The sequence below is a fragment of the Ovis aries genome, chromosome 2 (genome assembly GCF_016772045.2).
Source record: "Ovis aries strain OAR_USU_Benz2616 breed Rambouillet chromosome 2, ARS-UI_Ramb_v3.0, whole genome shotgun sequence".
NCBI lineage: Eukaryota > Metazoa > Chordata > Mammalia > Artiodactyla > Bovidae > Ovis > Ovis aries.
This window is the reverse complement of record NC_056055.1, coordinates 38,738,428-38,760,949: the sequence shown is the minus strand read 5'-3', so window position 1 is coordinate 38,760,949 and position 22,522 is coordinate 38,738,428.

Below are 22,522 nucleotides of genomic sequence, written 5' to 3'. Positions count from 1 at the left end.
AATGACATTTCTCAGACTAGAGCCAATGTTGCTCCTGGACTAGCCCTTGTGGTTCACACTATGATTGCAAGACACCTTCAGCAACACGAATGAGGGAACTTTGAAAGAACAAGGTATATTGCTTACCAGTCCTGGTGGGTGCATAGCACACTTGGAGCCACAGTGAGGTCTTGGGTAAAGAGAGAGAAAAAAAGAGGGTGTAGACCTAGGGTTCTGTCTATATTGGGGCCAAGGGTGGAGTGCCTAGGATTTCAAGGCTTTACCCTTCGTTGCTGAACCTAAAAGGTAAGAGTAGGAATTAAAGCATGGGAAGCAAAAAGGAAGCAGTCAAATGGCCCATTATCTAGGTCAACCAGAGCTTTCTAAAATGGGGAACCTCATAGGTGGAGCAGTCTGACTCTTTATCTAGCTATAGAACTGGCAATGTATTTATTTGAGGTGGATATCTTTGAAGTGGATGCCTCAGCCATCAAAAGCTTAGTGTCAGGAGCTTGTGTGTGTGTGTGTGTGTACTCAGTCATGTCTGACTTTTTGCAACACCGTGAACTGTACAGCTCCTCTCTCCATAAGATTCTCCAGGCAAGAGTACTGGACTGGGTTGCCATGCCCTCCTCCAGGGGATCTTCCACACCCAGGGATCAAACCCATGTCTCTTGTGTCTCCTGCATTGGCAGGCAGATTCTTTACCACTAGTGTCATCAGGAGCTTACAGTATAATAAAAAAAGTTAACTGTCAGGTGCTTACACTATAGGGTGCCTGTGAGTGGAGAAGCTTATGCCACAGGGATGCACCCTGGTCACAGTGACACTGGAAAAACAAGATTTTGCTTTGACCTTGGGCAAGAGAGATAAGGTTAGAATTCTGCAAACATTATTTGTTGTTGTTTTTAGTCACTCTATTCTGTCCGACTCTTTGTAACCATGTAGATTGTAGCCTGCCAGGCTCCTCTGTCCATGAGATTTCCTAGACAAGAATACTGGGGTGGATTGCCATTTCTTTTTCCAGGGGATCTTCTCAACCCAGGAATGAACCCAGGTCTCCTGAATTTCAGGTAGTTTCTTTACCACTGAGCCACTACTACATCGTTCTTCATGGATCACACTAATTACTATCTCCTCCATGGAGCTCTTTTTAATTAACCCCTAAACTTTGTTATTGCTCTACTGTTATCCTTCATAACACTTTGTATTACAGACTTAGTACATCCTGCCCTGATTTATAATTAATTTTTGCATTTGCCCTATTCTGTCTTAGCTGATAATGAGTACCTAAAATGACAGCTGAGACATCCATTTGTATTTGTTGAAGTTATATATTATGAATCCTCTGCTATGCTATGCTAGGAGGTCAGAAGACAGGCTGATAAGACATGGTCTGAACCCTTGAGGCATTTACCCCTTAGTAAATGTAACTTTATTTTCCTCAGTGCTTATATATTTATTAGTATTCAATATGGTGTGGTTAAATTTAATTGGAAATGGTTTATGGAAAAGAAGGAAAATTAAGAAGGTGCAAATGAGAATAGATTGCTTTACAAAAGAGCCCGTGCTTTTAGGAAGTGAGTTAGGAGACATTTATTTCTGGTGGGGTAGGCTGGGCGTGGTAACACAGGAGAGGGAAACCATTGCTAGCCCAAGGTACACCTTAGCAAACACATCAGCACACCAAAACTTGGGGCATCACGGTCAGAGGGGTATAAAAACCCAGAGGTCTCCTGCAAAATGAATGTGTAGCAGGGGCTTTTCATAAATAAACCTGAGTCAGAGAACTGACACCATGAACTCTACTTACTGAAGACTCCTATATCAGAACATTAAACCTGCATGCCAATGCAGGCAAAAGAGAGCCTTGAACGTGTCTGATCAACTCACACTCCGTGACACTCTACCTTGCCCTTCACTGTCCCCTCAGTGTGCATGATTATGGGAAATAGCATTTTAAAATAACTATGAAAGACCAATTCTATCCTGTCTACTCTGAAGTCCCTAGTCTTTGAGACCTAGGGGTGGGGTGTGGTGGGGAGGTGAGAGGATGGAAAGGAATTCTCTGTGTTTCCTAACGGACCTTGCTTTGTATTTTATTTTAAAAATCTAGACACTACGAATCCATAATAGACTCATATCACAAAAGTTAGGGAGAATATTGTATTCCTGATTATTTGTTGAGAACTATGACATTTTATTGGCTTCCCAGGTGGTGCTAGTGGTAAAGAACCTACCTGCCAATGCAGAACACATAAGAGATGTGGGTTCAATTCCTGGGTCAGGAAGATCCCCTGGAGGAGGTCATAGCACCCCACTCCAATATTCTTGCCTGGAGAACTCCATGGACAGAAGAGTCTGGTGGGCTTCAGTCCATGGGGAGGCAGAAAGTTGGACACAACTGAAACGACTTAGCAGGCACTCATGCTTGACGTTTTATTAATGACTCCAACAAAGTCTAGGATTATTCCAAAACAGATTAGGAGCACTCTTGAAATTGCCAAGTATGGCACATGGAACTCTGTTCAATATTATACAGCAGCCTGGAAGGGAGGGGAGTTTGAGGGAGAATGGATGCATGTATATGTATGGCTGAGTCCCTTTGCTTTCCACCTGAAACTATCACATTATTCATCAGTTATACACCAATGTAAAATTAAAAGTTAAATAAAATGAATTTGCAGCCTACATAAGACAAAATATGGGGACTTCAGCACTTAGGCATGTATCTGAGTAAAGCATTACCCTGACTTCATTGTTGTTTGTTGTTTAATTGCTAAGTATGTCCCGTTCTTTTCAACCCCATGGACTGAAGCCTGCCTGGCTCCTCTGTCCACGGGATTTCCCAGGCAAGAATACCGGAGTCAGCCGCTGTTTCCTTCTCTACCCCTGACTTCATAAAATAAAGAAACAAAAGAAATTGCCAAAAACTAAAAGCAAGAAGTAGGCAATTGCCAACTCAAAGTTTGGCTCTTGAAGTGAGAAGATGGAAAGGATAGAGGGAAGAGGGAGTAGGAAGAGGAGAGGAGGAGTCTGAAAATTCCTTTTGGGATCCTTTCTCTCCTTGATTCTCCCAAGTCTTTCCAGAAAACTTACGCTAAAACTACACCTTCTCTCTCTTGCATGTGCAATTGCTCCTTCTTAACTGGACCCTTCCAATTGTCCTTTACACTTGCTCCTTCCCTGATACGCATTTCATGGGATCCTTACTGCATTTCAGAGCCATGTTGGGCAGCTGATGAAAACTTTGGGATAAACTCCTGAGAGGGAGGAGAGCTGATAGCTATGGAGGAAGAGAGGGTGTGGACATGCCATGGAGAGAAAATCTACTTGTTTTAACAAGATTATTCATGTAATCATACCCTGTAGAGATCGCAGAATTTGGGTGATTTTTTTTCTTTTTAAATAAACAATAATTGGGGCTTCTCTAGTGGTTCAGATGGTAAAGAATCTGCCTGCCATGTAGGAGACTCAAGTCCAATCCCTGGATGGGGAAGGTCCTCTGAAGAAGGAATGACTACCCACTCCAGTATTCTTGCCTGGAAAATTTCCTGGACAGAGGAACCTGGCAGACCATAGTTCATGGGGTCGAACAGAGTCTGACACAACTGAGCAACACTTTCACTTTCAAGCAATAATTAGGGACCCTTATGGCAACCCACTCCAGCACTATTGCCTGGAAAATCCCATGGACAGAGGAGCCTGGTAGGCTACAGTCCATGGGGTCACAAAGAGTCAGACACGACTGAGCGACTTCACTTTCAATGAATAGGTTTCATTCTTCAGTTCAGTCACTCAGTCATGTCCGACTCTTTGCAACCCCATGGACTGCAGCATGCCAGACTTCCCTGCCCATCACCAGCTCCCGGAGTTTACTCACATTGAGGTTTCATTCTTAGGCCTCTTCCTTGGCTTGTAGGCCATCTCACTGTGTGCTCACATGCCTTTTCTTTATGCAATTGGGAAGAATAGAGAGAAGGTTTGCCCTCTGGTGTCTCTTTAAGAATGTTAATCCTCCTGGTTTAGGGCCCCACGCTTATGAACTTATTTAAATTTAATTACCTCCTAAAGATCTTAATTCCAAATACAGTCACATTGGGTGTTAGGGCTTCAGAATACAAATTCAGAGGCAGGGGGACACAATTCAGTCCAGAGCACAAGGCATGTACTATCTAGATGGCCGGTCTCTACCATGCTTTAAAAAAATATTTTAGATTATTTACTTGGCTGCAATAGGTCTTAGCTGTGGCACTCAGGATCTTCAGCTGCAGCATGTGGAATCCAGTTCCCTGACCAGGGATTGACCCCAGTCCCCTGCATTGAGAGCACAGAGTCTTAGCCACTGGACCACCAAAGAAGACCTCTCTACCACTCTCTATTGTCCCCCTAACACTGACTAGGATCAATTTCCATTCATCATCACACATGGGCTGCTGTATTTCTTCTACCAAATATATGTAAGATGAAACAAAATAATCATTATGTATATTTCCCTTTCAAAAATGAGAAAATCCAAGAGATACCGGGAGAACCAAGAGTTTCAAGCAAATGGAAGACACGCATTTTGGTAGAAGTAGTCTTTCATGTTTATAGGCAAACCGAATGCAACTTTGTCAAAGAAGGAAACTTAACTCACCATTATGAAACAAACCACCAGAAGTACTCATACTTTGTCAGCTTTACATAGGCCGGTCATCTGCCTGGTCTTGTGGCAATAAAATCCTGAGCATACATTTTTTATTTTCTCCCCCTAGAAATCGCTTCAGGTTGGTGGTATTGCTATTCTTTGGGAAATGGACTGCCACACTCTATGCATCTATGCATTGCAGACATCACTGAATCTGTTTTCTAGTGTCTATATACTCTGCTCTGCAAGCGATGAAGGCCAAGTTCTTAATGTAGAGACTGAGCCGGCGGCCCTGCCCAACTCTGCAGCTCAGAAGGAAGGCCGGATATTTGTTGTTTGTTCATTTCCTTTCCTAAACACGAACTTGTTGCTTGCTATAGTGCAACAGGCTATACATTCAAAAAAGGTTCGAACAGTTAGGCCAGTTATGTTTCAGATGAAAGCCTGAAGATTGAAAAGCCTGGAAGATTGAAAGCCACAAAAGGGGAAAACGGTATATCTGGGAGAAAACAAGTTCCTGTAGAAATTCCCAACTTTCCTGTGCCTGAAAGTCAGAATCCTGAGAATAATCATCTTGCTAGAAGCAATCAACCCCCTTTTCAAGGTATAAAAGATGTTTATGCAAGTATATGCAAATGCAGAAAGCAACAGTTTTAAAGTAAAAAGAGTATGAATGCCTTAAAAAAAAATTTTTCCAAGTCCGAGATTTCTTTGTTATTCCTGGCATGCGGCACAAAACAAATAACGTTTCTTTGTTGGCACTGATGTATAGCAAAGGTGTGATTCCAACTTTAGCAAGGTGGGTTTCTGTTTTGGGAAAAATTTTTCTTGGTGCTGGTGTCATTTAACTTTCCCAATAGGCTCGCCGTTTCAAGCATTAGAACATTTGTTGCAAGTCTAAAGGAAAAAAATCACCAGCTGGGGAAGAAATTTTTGTACCTTGGCTGACATTATGGTGTAGTAACTACTCTATCATACAGTGCTTATGAAGCCTGAGGGTAACATGACCACCTATTCAAAGTGAAGTAATTCTTGGAGCACTTACATATAGTTTGCAAAGTGCTTGACCAGATTCATCTTGCTTAATTCACCAACAATCTAATGAAGATGGAAACTATAAGAGATTAGTGTTATCCCAAGACCCAGAGTTGTAAGCAGTGAAGCTGAGACTCTAAGTCAGACTTCTTTGTTAATTCATTCATTTCTTTCCTTTCTTTCTTAGATATTTCTTTGCTTTTTAGAAACTACCTTTAGATGGCTGGAGGAATACAGAAAGGAAGAATATCTTGGAAGCTCAGAGAGTTGTTTTTACTTATTTATTTATTTTTGGCTGCACCATGAAGCATGCAGGATTTTCTGCCCTATCAGGAATTAAACCCATGCGCCCTACAGTGGAAAGGCAGATTCTTAACCAGAGAAGTCCTTTATTATTATTATTATTATTAAATTGTGGAAATAACACAACATGAGATCTGCCCTCTTAACATATTTTAAGTGTACAATATATTATTTTCACTACAGTGTAATGTAGGGCTTCCCTGATGGCTCAGTGGTAAAGAATCCTCCTGCTAATGCAAGAGATATGAGTTCATTCTCTGGGTCAGGAAGATCCCCTGGAGAAGAACATGGCAACCCACTCCTGTATTCTTGCCTGGGAAATCCCATAGACTGAGGAGCCTGGTGTGCTACAGTCCGTGGGATCACAAAAGAGTCAGATTCGACTTAGCAATTAAATAACAACAAAAACATAATGTAATACAATAGATCGCTAGAACTTACAATGACATCTTGTTTGTCATTCATCTCATCACATTCAATGAATGCTGGGTTGAAGACATCTGTCTAACCCCAAAGCCTACGTTTCCCACCCTGAGATACTCTGCCTTTTAAATATTACTTGCGAAGTCAAACTACATCAAAATATTATTTTAGCTCCTACACAAACCAGGGGTATACAACTGAGATCTAGTGAAGTCATTAGTGCCAAAAGTCATCCACTGTGAAGTAACCTTAACACATCAAGCTAGGAAAATTCCCCTTATCCCAGATCTTCAGTCCATCTCTTGGGAGTGGAAATTATTCATATTAATGCAGATAACGCTTATACCTCCCGCTGGGCAGGGCTATTTGTCCTATGGTATCATTAGATCCATTTGCAAATTATGAGTGAGAAGACAAGGCAAGCAAAAAGAAACAAGATGTTCATGGACTCTGTGCAGGTTGCCAGTGGATTTTGTTTGTATCTATTTTGGTTTTCTCTAGACTATCTTCCTACTTCAGGAGGCCAAGAAAAAGCAGAGGGATTCAACATAAAATTAAATCCAGGTGAAAACTTATGACTCTTGGCTAATGAGAACCAAAAAGACATTTTTAAACTAATGAGATTGAATTTATACTGGGTTCAAGCCCACTCTCTTTAGTAACAAGAAAATTGAGAGACTTGGGGTACAATACATTTTTCCATTATTCTTAGGTTGCAATCTTGGTACCATATACATATAAATAGTTCTTTTAATTTGGGAGTGAGTAACTTTTACGATTCCCTCAAGAATACCACACTAAAAATTAAGCCTATGTAAATCAGTGAAAGCAGATGACCTTACAAAAGAAAATCTATCCAATGAAATAATAGTGAGTTGACACATGTTATTTGTTTACTTTTGGCTGTACCACACGACATGCAGGATCTTAGTTCCCCGCCCAGGGATCGAACCCACGACCCCTGAAGTGGAAGCTCACAGTCTTAATCACTGGACCGCCAGGGAAGTCCTTGACACACACACTTTAACATAACAATAAGAGTTATGGCAAACTCTTTTCCTCTCTAAGAATGAAAACAGTGATGTGCAAAAGTATCTGGATCCTTCTTATGTGGTAGGAGTAATGGAAACACGGACAAGAGAATAATCTTTCTGTTAGGACATAGCAGGGTGCTTGGACTGTGAACATTGGGCATGTGTGCATGTGTGCATGAAGAACGAAGTGGCTACTGCTGATGCTCAGTCCAGCCGTGTTTGACTCTTTGTGACCCCATGGACTGTAGCCCTCCAGGCTCCTCTGTCCATGGGATTCTCCAGGCAAGAATACTGGAGTGGGTTGCCATGCCTTCCTCCAGGGGATCTTCCCAAATTTGGGATAGAACCCGTGTCTCCTGTGTTTCCTGTTTTGGCAGGCAGGTTCTTTACCATTGAGCCATGACGGAAGCCTTGAGTTCTGGGAGAATTCCCTTCTGATTTTCTGACAAGTCTTACATACAGACCTTAAGAACTACAGCATCACTATTTCAGACAACCAAAAAAAATGGCATGCCCAATATTTGGATTTAAAGCAAAGCCACAGTTGTCAAACTGACTCTGTTGTGCTGGAAGCAACATGGAGCAGGGGGAACAAAATCTCCTTGCTGGCCAAGCAGTTTCCACGACTTCATATTTGCGATCGCCACCTTTCCCATATGAAAGGAAAGAGTGCTGAGGATGAAACAGCAAGGAGGCCAGAATAGAAAACTAACCCTTAAGGAAATACGAGCTCCTTATGAAAAGTTTTGAAAGTGGAGAAAAACACAAAAAGAAACGTTGCCAAAAAGTCACCTTCCAAAGGTAACTGCCACTTTTACGTTAGTTCTTTCCTACCATTTATTTTGGGCTTCTCTGGTTGCTCAGTGGTAAAGAACCTACATGCCAATGCAGGGGGCACGGGTTCAATTCCTGGGTCGGGAAGATCCCCAGGAGAAAAAACTGGCAACCCACTCCAGTGTTCTTGCCTGGAGAATCTCATGGACAGCAGAGCCTGGCAAGCTATAGTCCATGAGGTCACAAAGAGTCAGACACAACTGAAGTGACTTAGCATGCTTCAATGCATTCAATGGTACATTTACTTTTCTTAATTTTGTATGTCTTTTTTGAGAGAAATTGTTTTCATATCATTACCTATGCTCAGCCTCCTACTAGGTTCATTTTGGTTCATGAATATATTTTATGATTAGATTTCGATAAGAACAACTCTATTTAGAAGTATGAGGAAAGGGACCATTTTATAATATCTCATTTTATACATATGAATTTCACCACAAAAACAAAAATATTTCTTCTGTATTTTTTTTTCACTACCAGCTACCCAATCTAAGTATTATCAATGGAGAAATATCTCAGTGAATGGTAATGTCAACTGTTACATCAAACCAGAGGATAACAAATTGTCGATGTAACTCCAAGGTGTTTAAATGTTCAGTGTGCTAAAATTCTGCCTTCATTCTCTGTTTAGCTCTTTAGAGTAAAGTCCACGGCCCCATAGTTGTTAAGGCATAGCACAAATAATTGAAAATCAGTGTTACATTTTTAACTTCTCACATCTTGGAATAATCAAGGTGTATGCAAAGAATTTCTCTAAGCTGATTGAAACATAGGCAGGAAAATGTCTGTTTAAAAAAAATTATCAATCATATCATTTTATTGCCACAAGATATCCTGGTTCTGCTTTATTCTCACAAAAAAGATTTTTGCTTGAGTCATAGCATCTTTGCTGAAGAACGCCATGATATTTTAACAAAAGGGGAATTTATTGGTGTTGTTTAGTCGTGAAGTTGTGTCTGACTCTTTTGTGATCCCATGAAATGCAGACCACCAGGCTCCTCTGTTCATGGGATTTCCCACACAAGAATACTGGAGTGGGTTGCCATTTCCTTCTCCAGGGGACTTTTTCGACTGAGGGATGGAACTCTCATCTCCTGCATTGGCCAGCAAATTCTTTACAACTAAGTTGCCTGGGAAGCCCAAGGACAGGAATGTCTATCTTTAAATCTCTAAAATTAATTCCCTCCTCCCTGAAATGGAATGGCCAAGATCCACACTCCGAAGTACACAGATAAGCCTGACAAAACCTTCCCAGTCTGAAGCCTTGTTGCTAACTTTGTAGACTTAATTCTTTGCTCTTTTGTTTTAAATCTGAGATTCTATATTTTTATATAGAATACCTTTTAAACCTTGACATCATCTTCTGGAGGAGTGAATAAGGTTTTTATGAACCTGTTTGATGGGAAAAAAATTTCTGCTCACTTTCATTTTCTCTGTGGTTGGTCATTAAAGAGGATAATTAGTCAGTTTCTGTGTCTGGCCTGCTATATTCAGATTGAACAAATATTTTTTTTGGAGCAACTATTATGAGTCTAGCACCACATTCTCACTTATTTTATCTCAATCTTGACAACCACTTTGTGAGCCGAGAATGTCCATAGTTGTTTTAATTTGAGGAAGCTGGAGTTTAGAGAGATTTGTTCAAATTGTGCAAAGTCACGCAGTTAAAGTGTTAGGTTTTCAGTTTAGATCTTTCAGATTTATGTTTGCCCGTTTGATTCTCTTCCCTCTGATCCTTGACATTTTGAATAATTGCAAGTATCACAAACGACATGTATAATAATGTGGATGAATCTGAAAGACGCAATGTTAAGCCAAGAATCTAAAAACAAAAAAGAACATATCCTATGAATTGTGCATATGAAATCCAAGTTCAGGTTTACTCATATTTACTTCCTGAATATGATCCTTCTGAATGTGATCTCTTTTGCTAGAATCCTTCCCCTAAGAGTGATTTCAAACAGAGTCTTTGTGTTATTCCTTCTGAGACAACTGCATGCTTGAGAATATTTTTATCGCACTTAAACAAAAGCAGCTGGGCAAAAACATTCTGGGTTCAGATTTATTTTGTTCTTCAACGTGTCAAAAATATTAGCCTTGTCTCATCCAATACCATGCTAAAACATCCAATATCAATCTGGCTTTTGCGCCTTTGTCTCGAGAGCCTTCTTTTTTCTCTCTGATGGTCTTAAATTTTAATCTAGTATTGCCAAGTGTGATTTTTCTTATTTATTCTGTTGAAGTTTTCAAAACTCCCCATCTGTGGTCTTCCTCTTTGCTTTAATTACAGGAAATTCTCAATCATTAGTTCTTCAAATATTTTCTCCTCTCCATTTATTGAATTTTCATCTTCTGAAGTTCTTTCTCTCCTCTTTCTCTTAACATGTTTTTTCCCATTTGGCTCCCCAGCATGTGGGATCTTAGTTCCCTGACCAGGAGTCAAACCCAGGCCCCTTGCAGTGAAAGCTCAGGGAGTCTTAACCACTGGATTGCTAGGTAAATCCTAACATTTCTTCTATCTTTTTCTCTTTTTATACATACCTGATATCTTTTAGGAGGATTCCTTTACATTTTTACAGTTCACTAACTCATTCTTTGGCTATGTCCTTCTAACATGCAATCCATCTACAGTTTTTTATTGGGATGCTAACTTGCAGTTGCCTATAGCCCTTTGTTCCTACTTCAAATTATCAACATCCTCCTGAAGAATCATTCTTTTGTTTACATTAAATTGATTAATTGTGCTTTGCCATGTGTTGGTTCCCCAGCTAAACTTTGAACAGTCATTATATTTCTCTATGAGCTCATGTTAACAGAGGGGTATCACCTCCCTTGGGTGGCAATCAGGACTTACTGCAATCTTGTCTCTCATGCCTGCTAGGCTCTGACACCAGCACTAGACCATAAATCAGGTTTTCTTCCTCCAAGTGGTGACCAGGTTGATACAATTGCGCTAATTTGGGGAGATAAAAGAGCCCAGTTCACTCTGCTTTCCCTCGCTATGGCTCCCAGTCCTCCCTTCATTCTGGCCTGTGATTCTTCACACTCTCACCCGCTTCAGATGTCCCCAAGGATTTCTGACAGTGTTTAAGTTAATTCATCAGGTTGGTCAATTTCACTTTCACCCTGGAACATTTCCAGATTGAGTACTGGAAGCGAGTCACTAGCCACATTTTCTTGCAGGCCTACATATCTCACTTTTTGTACAGCATTAGAATGCGACAAATTTTATTTTATTTTTTTATTTTTGGCTTTGAGGCATGTAGAATCTTAGTTCCCTGACCAGGGATGGAATCCGAGCCCCTGGGAGTGGAAGCCTGGGGAGTCTTAACCACTCGACCACCAGGGAAGTCCTCAGCATGTCACCACTGCCACTATTATGCGTGTGTTAAGTCGCTTCAGTCGTGTCTGATTCTTTGCTATCCTATAGATTATAGCCCTCCAGGCTCCTCTGTCCATGGGATTCTCCAGGCAAGAATACTGGAGTGGGTTGCCATACCCTCCTCCAGAGGATCTTCCAGCCCAGGGATCGAACCCAAGTCTCTTATGTCTCCTGAATTGGCAGGTGGATTCTTTACCACTAGCACCACCTGGGAAGCCCCAGAGAAGGCCCAGAATGCTACAAAGTTGAAAGTTAAATCACAACCACCAGCTCATTCCCTTCTTTCCTTCCTTTCCAGGAGATTTCTTCTATCTTAAATTTGACGTGTCATTCTTATGTGTATTTTTGTATTAATGCCTTTATTTCATACCATAAAATGAAATTCATATTTTAGCTTCCTGAGATGTTCTTCCCAGGTTACAGTCTTCAAATTTGGCTCAAATAAAATTCTCCAATTCTTTCTTAGATTGACTGATTAATTTTTCATCCACAATATGAATACTTCCACAAGCATTACTTAGTATTCTTTTGTGTTTTTCAGTGTTAAATAAAGAATAACATACTGTACAACCGGGGCTTCCCAGGTGGCACTAGGGGTAAAGAACCCACCTGCCATTGCAGGTAATGAAGAGACATGGGTTCCATCCCTGGGTCGGGAAGATCCCCTGGAGGAGAGCATGGCAACCCACTCCGGTATTCTTGCCTGGAAAAATCCCATGGACAGAGGAGCCTGGTGGGGTACAGTCCACGGGGCTGCAAAGAGTCAGACATGACTGAAGTAACTTAGCATGCATGCACTATACAGCTATATATATTGAATTTTATTCAATTCTTTTTCCAAAAAAAACCCACAAATCCCAAAACTTGAGGCATTTTAAAATTAAAGGTACAACACTGAGTGAAAGAAAAAGCACAAAGTCAAAACCAAATAAAATGGGAAATGCTGGCACCCTAAGGTAAGGGTTAAAATAGTTACAATGTTTGAGAATGAAGTAGTGCTCTAACAGGGCTCCCCAACCCCTGGGCCCCTCCCCAACCCCTTGGACCAGTACCAGTCAAGGTCTGTTAGGAACCAGGCCACACAGAAGGAGATGAGCTGTGGGTGAGCAAGTGAAGCTTCATCTATATTTATATATATTGCTCACATTATCTCCTGAGCTGTGTGCCTCCTGTCAGATCAGCAGCAGTGTTAGATTCTCATAGGTGTGCAGCACACTTCAGGTATCACTATTTCCCACCACCCCCAGGACAATCCAGTTGCAGGAAAATTAGCTCAGGGGTCTCTCTGATTCTGTATTGTGGTGAGTTGTATAATTATTTCATTATATATCACAATGTAATAATAAAAGAAATAAAGTACACAATAAATGTAATGTACTTGAATCATCCTGAAACCACCCTTTCACCTCCACCCTTGGAAGAATTGTCTTCCACGAAACTGAACTGGTCCTTGGTGCCAAAAAGTTTGAGAAGCGCTGCTCTAAGAGATCATTAAGTCTTTTTAGTTTGGGGAAAAGATATAACTCTTTGGGGGATCACTTTTTGATTCACAGAAGATTACTCCATGTGTTATCTACTTAAATACAAGTAAATCAGTTGCCCTCCCAAACCCAAGCTGTGTGGACCAGAGCCTTTTAAGACTTGAAATGGGAGCCAGAAGCAAAACAAAACAGAAAGCATCTAGAAGTGGGTCTAAAGGGGGTTGTTTTGAGAATTACTTGAAGACACCCAGTGTCTTTATAGGAGTGTATCTGCAGCATGACTTAGCTGTCCACAAACCGTGAAATGATGTTAAAATTCACAGTCATGATTTTAACTAGGAAGAGGCATTACTTTCTTGTTTATTGAGCAAAACAACTGGTTTGGCTGACTAGAATGTTTAAGGGACTGATGCAACAATTGCTACTGCTTCAGGCTTCTGTTAGATGCTTGGAACATTTACCATTGGTTTTAAAGAAGGAAAATGACTGGTTTGGAGCACTGTATAAGTAATATCATTATACAATGAGACATTGCTTTCTAAATCTATAGATATTTTAAAAAAATCATGTGGAGAACTGTGTTTATAATGTGGGGAAGCTATACATTTTCAAGACCCTTTATTTTGCTGTCTGTATAGAAAGGGCTTCCCCGGTGGCTCAGCGGTAAACAATCTGTCTGCCAATACAGACAGGAGATGTGGGTTCAATCCCTGGGTCAGGAAGGACCCTTGGAGAAGGAAATGGCAACCCACTCTGGTACTCTTACCTGGGAAATCCCATGGATAGAGGAGCCTGGTGGGTCAAGGCAGGAGGGTCACAAGAGTCAAACATGACTGAGCATGCATGCAGTAGTGAAAGGAGCTCAAGGAAAGTTCAAGTTCAGATACAGTTAAGGATATTTTAAATTAATAAAAATACTTTTTTTTTAATTTTTGAGAAAAGCTTGACTATGTATATGTTTATCTCTCTCTTCCTCAGTCAAGTCAGACTCTTATGCGACCCCATGGACTGTAGCCCGCCCAGCTCCTCTGTCCATGGGATTTCCCAGGCAAGAAATACTGAGTGGGTTGCCATTTTATTCTCCAGGGGATCTTCTTGACCCAATGATCAAATCCATGTTTCCTGCATTGCTACACAGATTCTTTACCACTGAGCCACGTGGGAAGCCCCCATCTGTATATTTATGTTAGGGGTAAAATTTTAGTGGGCAGCCCTGTTTGTTAAGCCTGAAGCCAAGAAGGACCCTGTGGGGCTCCTGGGCATGGAAGCCTTTCAAATAGTTGCTAGTCAGAGAAGGGAGGGATGTGGAGACAAGGGAGGAGCAGTCAAGAAACAATAGAGCAGGCTTGGGGCATGCAGAGTACATCATGAGAAATGCTGAGCTGGATGAAGCACAAGCTGGAATCAAAAGATACATCAGATATGCAGATGACAGCACCCTTATGGCAGAAAGTGAAGAAGAATTGAAGAGCCTCTTGATGAAAGTGAAAGAAAAGAGTGAAAAAGTTGGCTTAAAGCTCAACATTCAGAAAACAAAAATCATGGCATCTGGTCCCATCACTTCATGGCAAATAGATCAGGAAACAGTGGAAACAGTGTCAGATTTTATTTTGGGGGATTCCAAAATCACTGCAAATAGTGACTGCAGCCATGAAATTAAAAGACGCTTGCTCCTTGGAAGAAAAGCTATGACCAACCTAGACAGCATATTCAAAAGCAGAGACATTACTTTGCTGACTAAGGTCCGTCTAGTCAAGGCTATGGTTTATTATGGATGTCAGAGTTGGACTATAAAGAAAGCTGAGTGCCAAAGAATTGTTTTGAACTGTGGTGTTGGAGAAGACTCTTGAGAGTTCCTTGGACTGCAAGGAGCTCAAACAAGTCCATTCTAAAGGAAATCAGTTCTGAATGTTCATTGGAAGGACTGAGGTTGAAGCTGAAGTTCCAAAACTTTGGCCACCTGATGCGAAGAGCTGACTCACTTGAAAAGACCCTGATGCTGGGAAAGATTGAAGGCAGGAGGGGAAGGGGACGACAGAGGATGAGATGGTTGGATGGCATCACCACCTTGATGGACATGAGTTTGAGTGGACTCTGGAAGTTAGTGATGGACAGGGAGACCTGGCGTGCTGCAGTTCATGAGGTTGCAAAGAGTAGGACACAACTGAGCAACTGAACTGAACTGAACTGGTTCTGCCTCAAAATAACAATATCTTTTTGAGCTCTTCTGCAGAACTAAAACCCCCAACTAATGGAAGATGCTAACTACTTGATGAAGCATCCTTCAGAGAAGATCAGGAGACTACCTGAGGCCAGTATCTCAAGAGTCTTCTCCAGCACCACAGTTCAAAAGCATCAATTCTTCGGTGCTCAGCCTTCTTCACAGTTCAACTCTCACATCCATACATGACCACAGGAAAAACCAGAGCCTTGACTAGATGGACCTTAGTCGGCAAAGTAATCTCTGCTTTTCAATATGCTATCTAGGTTGCTCATAACTTTTCTTCCAAGGAGTAAGTGTCTTTTAATTTCATGGCTGCAGTCACCATCTGCAGTGATTTTGGAGCCCCCCAAAAAAGTCTGACACTGTTTCCACAGTTTCCCCATCTATTTCCCATGAAGTGATGGGACTGGATGCCATGATCTTCAGTTTCTGAATGTTGAGCTTTAAGCCAACTTTTTCGCTCTCCTCTTTCACTTTCATCAAGAGGCTTTTTAAGAGTCGGACACAACTGAGCACGCAGTGCATTAAAGCATCAAAGTCTCAGCCCCTACTCCTCTTTGGGATCAAGAAAAGCCTGGACTTCTGTCTTCTGTTCCTTAGTCCCGTCTTGTGTAGCTGGTCCTCTGAACCTTCCTCACCAAAGACAGTGACAGTTGAGAAGGGCAGGAGGAGCTTTGAGTTGAGCTTGCCAAGGCCATCCCTCTGTGCTCCCATCACCTGAGCTTGGGATAGGATCCCAAACAGAGGACACTCAGAGCTCCATGTGGCCACATCTGGCTCAGGAGAGAGAAGCACACAGACAGAATAAAATCAGAAGTTGAAAGATTAACTTGCCCTTGGAGTTCTCCTGGAAAGAATACTGGAGTGGGTTGCCATGCCCTCTTCCAAGGGACCTCCCCAACCCAGGGCTCAAACCCATGTCTCTTACATCTCCTGCACTGGCAAGTGGGTTCTTTACTACTAGGGCCACTTTGGAAGAGGAGCTTGGCAGGCTGCAGTCAATGGGGGTCACAAAGGAGTCAGGCACAACTGAGCACATTAAAGCATGAAAGTCTCAGCCCCTGCTCCTTTTTGGGATCAAGGAAAGTCTGGACTTCTGAACTTTCCACTAAACTGACCCAACAAGATTCTTACCAGCCAGTGACAGAATCCAAGGGCAGGGACCTGAGGGCTCAGCAGACCCTGACTAGAGCTGGGTCAAGGGCAGAGTCTTGGTCACACATAGCACAATGTCTGGCATGTAGTAAGTCAATAAATATTTGTAAAGTGAATTAAGTGGCTGAGAATTTTTACTCTTCCACCAAAACTTTCATACTTCTGGCTGGGTCCTATTGTGTGTCTTTGAAGTCTCTACCTTGTCCTTCATCCAAGTGAGGGTTCCTTCCTGACAACTGGAATGAAGACTTGCATTTCCTCTAGAATGAGAACTCTTAACTCACTTTCGACTGATATAGGAAATCTGATGAAATCCACAGACACTTTCCTGAAAAAAAGCGAAGATACAAAATTTTCATGTAATCTTAGAGGTTTCACGGGTTCCCTGAAAATCATCCATGAGGATTCTAACTCTCCTGTTACAGTCAGTACATGCCAGGGTCTTTTATTTAAAGGTTATATTTTATTTTTTATTTTACTTTTTAAAATTATTTATTTACCTAATTTGGCTGCATTTGGTCTTGGGCTTCCAAAGTGGCACTAGTGGTAAAGAACTCACTTGACTTATGCAGGAGATGTAAGAGACATGGGTTTGAGCCCTGGGTTGGGAAGATCCCTTGGAGGAGGGCATGGCAACCCACTCCGGCATTCTTGCCTGGAGAATGCCATGGACAGAGGAGCCTGGTGGGCTACAATCCATGGGGTTGCAGAGTCAGGCATGACTGAAACGACTGAGCATGCAACACAGATTTGTTGGGTCTTAATTGCAGCAGGCAGTTAAGTTGGGTCTTCGTTGCATCACGTGGGATCATTTGTTCGGGCACATGTACTCTCTAGCTGTGGCGATCAGGCTCAGTAGTTGGAGCACTTGGGCTTAGTTGCAGCCTGTGGGATCTTGGTTCTCCAATCAGGAACTGAACCTGCGTCCTCTGCACTGTAGGGCAAATCTTTGACCACTGGACTACCTGGAAATTCCCCGTGCTAGGGTCTTGATCCTGACATTGACTACCTGTACTGAGCAACTTCTTTAATGTTTCTTGATTTGATTCGGGTACCTGGTGTTTCCCACTCTACTGCCTATGGTTTAACTAGTATGTTGGTATCATAGAGATTACACAAAGGAAACACAGTGATCTCTTTATTATTATTATTTTGAAGCAAACAGGTTAGAACCAGCTAGAGCAGCCTACACACTCGGCTAAAGCTGGTTGAGGATGCTGTGGGCAGATGGATGGCAACCGCAAGCAAAGGATTCCTAGAGGGCATGAGTTCTCTTGCAACCCTCCCCCACCCACCTTGAAAATCAGGTGATGCTAGTCGCAAAAGCAAGGCTGACTTCCCTTGATTTTTTGCCATTGTGGTGACAAGGAGATCAAGCAATCCACATCACTTTAATCATTAAAGGGCTCCAGGGGAAACGAGTGGTTTCAGTGACTGCTCTGCATGACAAGGTAATGACCAATGTCTGCTCGGCAGTTGACTGTGTTCCATATTGACTAGGTAATAATCTGCTGTGTGCAGCTGGCTGGAATAGATTAGAATGGTGAGCACAGACACAGACTAATCAGTAAGAGAGATATGAGCCACCCTATTGCAGTGTCCTTCGAGACCTCCCGCAGTCACATCTGTCACTCTGAAATCCCGCTGTGTCCAGAGAATGCTTTATTTGCAGACTGGTCCATGCTTTCAAAGGTGGTATTTGACACAGTTAGGGAGACCCTCTCCCTCAGCGACAACCTGCATTTCTTGATAAGGCACCTAACTCATTTAGGTGTTTTAGAAATTGAGAATTTGTGTTCTGTTCATCCGTCTTACCCATGAGAGGGCTGTAAGTGAATTGGCTAGTTCCTCCTGCCTGGAGTTTATCTGGCTTGAGTAGGGCATACTCAAGGGAAAAAAACTGGCACAGAGGAGACAGCTTTTGTTTTACAATGAAATTTCTAACGACATTCAGGGACGCCCTGTCAGGGAGAATCTAAATTGACCAGTGAGCTAGTCCTATATCAAAAAAGATTATGAACGGACAAAGATTGGGGGAATATGATACAAATTAATAATCCTTAGAAATGTATATCCAATAGACTAGATCAATGGATCTTAGATAAATAGAACACCATGTGAAAAGACCCCAAAATTCACCGAGGGTCAGAGAAATGCAAATTAGAATAGCAAGATTTCATTTTATACCCTTGAGGCTGGAAACAAGAATGTCAAAAAGAGCTATAATATTTATCCCTTGTGGAGATCCGGACAACAGAGTGTCCTTTCCCAGTGCCATTGGAAATGTAGTGTTACAGTCATTTTGAAAACAAATCTGGCTACTTCTTATCATAATTACACATATTTTTGATCCAGCAAACCTTCTTTGGGGCATTCCATAGAAACAAACATATACAAGAATGCTTGTTGTACTGATGAAAAACTGGAAACAAAATAATCTATTGTTAAGAAAATGACTGAAACTCATTACATAGAAAACATAATATGTGCAATTTTGAAAAAAATGACTTAGACTTATACCTATTAATTTGGAGATATTTCCAGTTAATTATGAGAAGTAAAGTGTGTATGATATGGTCACAGGTTTTGGTAAAAAAAAAAAAAGTGATAACTAATGAGAAGCTACTGTATAGCTCAGAGAAGTCTACTCAGTGCTCTGTGGTGACCTAAATGGGAAGGAAATCCAAAAACGTGGGGATATATGTACACATGTATACATATATGATTCATATACATACATGATTCACTTTAATGTACAGTAACTAACAGAACATTGTAAAGTAACTATACCTCAATAAAAATTAATTAAAAAGAAAGTGACAATAAAGATCCTACACATATATTTATGTGTGGATGTGTAAGAGATATTATATGTGTATGTATGTATGAAAAATCTATAGAAGGAATCAAATTTCTTATTAAAATGTACTAAAAAGCTTATTTGATGTAAGTGACTGAACTGAACTGAAGGAAAAATTAGGTATAGCCTGGATTCAGCTAAAGAAAGCCTAGTCTAGGTAGAGTAGGTGGGAAAGAGATGTTCAACATTTCACTCGATGTAGAAAATATAATCCCAATATACCCTTTGGACCCCAGTATCCTTCCTAGATTTCGAATGTGTATGTGCCCTACTGTTTCCCATTCCCTCCACACTCCCCTCATCTTGCTCCCAAGGTTAATTTCAGTTCAGTTCAGTTCAGTTCAGTCGCTCAGTTGTGTCCGAATCCTTGCGACCCCATGAATCACAGCACGCCAGGCCTCCCTGTCCATCACCAAGTCCCAGAGTTCACCCAAACTCATATCCATCGAGTCAGTGATGCCATCCAGCCATCTCATCCTCTGTCGTTCCCTTCTCCTCCTGCCCCCAATCCCTCCCAGCATCAGAGTCTTTTCCAATGAGTCAACTCTTCGCATGAGGTGGCCAAACTATTGGAGTTTCAGCTTCAGCAACATTCCTTCCAAAGAACACCCAGGACTGATTTCCTTTAGGATGGACTGGTTGGATCTCCATGCTGTCCAAGGGACTCTCAAGAGTCTTCTCCAACACCACACTTCAAAAGCATCAATTCTTTGGTGCTCAGCCTTCTTCACAGTTCAACTCTCACATCCATACATGACCACTGGAAAAACCATAGCCTTGTTTAGATGGACCTTTGTTGGCAAAGTAATGTCTCTGCTTTTGAATATGCTATCTAGGTTGGTCATAACTTTCCTTCCAAGGAGTAAGCGTTTTTTAATTTCATGGCTGCAGTCACCATCTGCAGTGATTTTGGAGCCCAAAAAATAAAGTCTGACACTGTTTCCCCATCAATTTCCCCTGAAGTGATGGGACCGGATGCCATGATCTTCGTTTTCTGAATATTGAGCTTTAAGCCAACTTTTTCACTCTCCTCTTTCACTTTCATCAAGAGGTTTTTTAGTTCCTCTTCACTTTCTGCCATAAGGGTGGTGTCATCTACATATCTGAGGTTATTGATATTTCTCCTGGCAATCTTGATTCCAGTTTGTGCTTCTTCCAGCCCAGCATTTCTCATGATGTACTCTGCATATAAATTCATTTAAGTGCTAGCAAACACAGGCCTGGTGGTCTAGTAGCTAAGACTCCGCACTCCCAAGGCAGGGTGCTCAGTTTTGATCCCTGGTCAGGGAACCAGGTCCCGCACACGACAACTAAGATATCCCGCATGCTGTAACAAAGATTAGTGATCCCATGTGCTAAAATAAATACCTGGCACAGCCAAATAAATACAGATTTAAAATAAAAACAATAAAACAAAACAACCTGAAAACAAAACACATCTGTGTTGATCTCACAGTCCAGTTGACTGAGTGAAATTCAGAGTCCAAGGCTGATAATGTCTCATGAGGCTGGACAAGGACATGGCATGACTGGTGATGTCTGTAAAGAAGGTATGAGATACCCATGGTGGTGGAGTGATGGAGTGCTGTGCAGAGAACTACAGAGACATAAAGCAAAATACTACTCAGAGACCACAAGCCTGGAAGGAGCACATCCCATCTGGCCCCACTCCTACCCTAAAACAAGCACCAGCACTCCTGCCCCATGGCTGAGATGGCTCGTCAGAGAAAGACTCCATCACCTTTGGATCCCATTTCATCAACTGCCAGCCTGGCTTGGCTGTATTTGCTTTTATCTCTTTACCCCTAGCTGTTTAGTCGTTGTGTCCAGTTCTTTGAGACCACATGCACTGTAGCCCACTAGGCTCCTTTTATCCATGGGATTGCCCAGGAAAGAGTACTGGAGTGGGTTGCTATTTCCTTCTCCTGGGGATCTTCCAGACCCAGGGACTGAACCTGAGTCTCCTGCATTGGCAGGTGGATTCTTTACCACAGAGCACCTCAGAAGCCCCAGACTCCTACTTTAATACTCTCATCTCAGTGGCTTACTTTAAAGTCATTCAACTTGGTTACTGTCTGGATTTCCTACCAGAATTTTGGCCATGATACGACTGCCTAGATTTCAGCTTTTGCTTATTCTTTCCATTTTAGCATGTGCTCTCTCCTCTAATAAGCTCTTGCCTCTTCCAGCAGTACTGCCAAAGAGAGGACTTTTTGCCAGAGCCCCAGACCCTGAAGAGTTCACTCCTCCTCTTCTTAGCCATCCCATCTCATGAGATAAAGAACCCCTTGCCATAGTGTGGAGTAGCTGCTGTTATGCTGGGAAGACCAAGACTAAACAGGCACTAGTTTGAGATACAGTTTCTGTTGATGTCCAGAATAAGTTTTAAGTTAATCAAGCAAACATCACGATATTGCTATGTTTATTCAATTTCCACCTCCTTCTTCCTCCAGAACTGTCACTCAAGATAAGAGTAACCAGGTAAATGATGAAAACATGAATATCAGAGCTTACTCCTATTATTTTTTGTAGAATGAGAGAAGGCTGCTCTAGTCAGTGTTTTCCCCGTATTTATTCAATTTTATTTATTTGTATTTTTCTCCATTAATTTTATTTCAAGTATGGTTGACTTTGTGCAACTTTTGTAAGAGGGATGGAAGATTGGCAAGAAGAGACAATGACAAGTAGTTTAAGAATGTAGCAATGAAGGGTAACATATTAAAATTTGGCTTTGAATTTTCTATAGTATACTTACCACTCCAAAAAAAAAAAAACAAAACAAAAAACAAAAAACCAGCCAGGGCAGGATGAAACATTCAGAGGTGATGATAATATGCTCATTGGCTTGATTTCGGTGACAGCTTCACAGGTGTGTGCATATGTCTGAACTCATCATACTGTGCATCAAATATGTGCATGTTTTGGTATATCAATTATACATCATTAAAACTGTTTCTAAAAAAGAATTATAAGCTGAATCTCTGTGTTTTACCCCTGAAAATTACATGACATCGTAAATCAACTATACCTCAATAAAATTTTTTTAAAGAATTCCAGGAATTGAGAATGAGCTCAGAGTTGAAACTATTTTTTTTAAACTTATTTTTATTGAAGTATAGTTGATCTACAATGTTGTGTTAATTTCTGCTGTGTAGCGGAGTGATTCAGTTATACATATACAT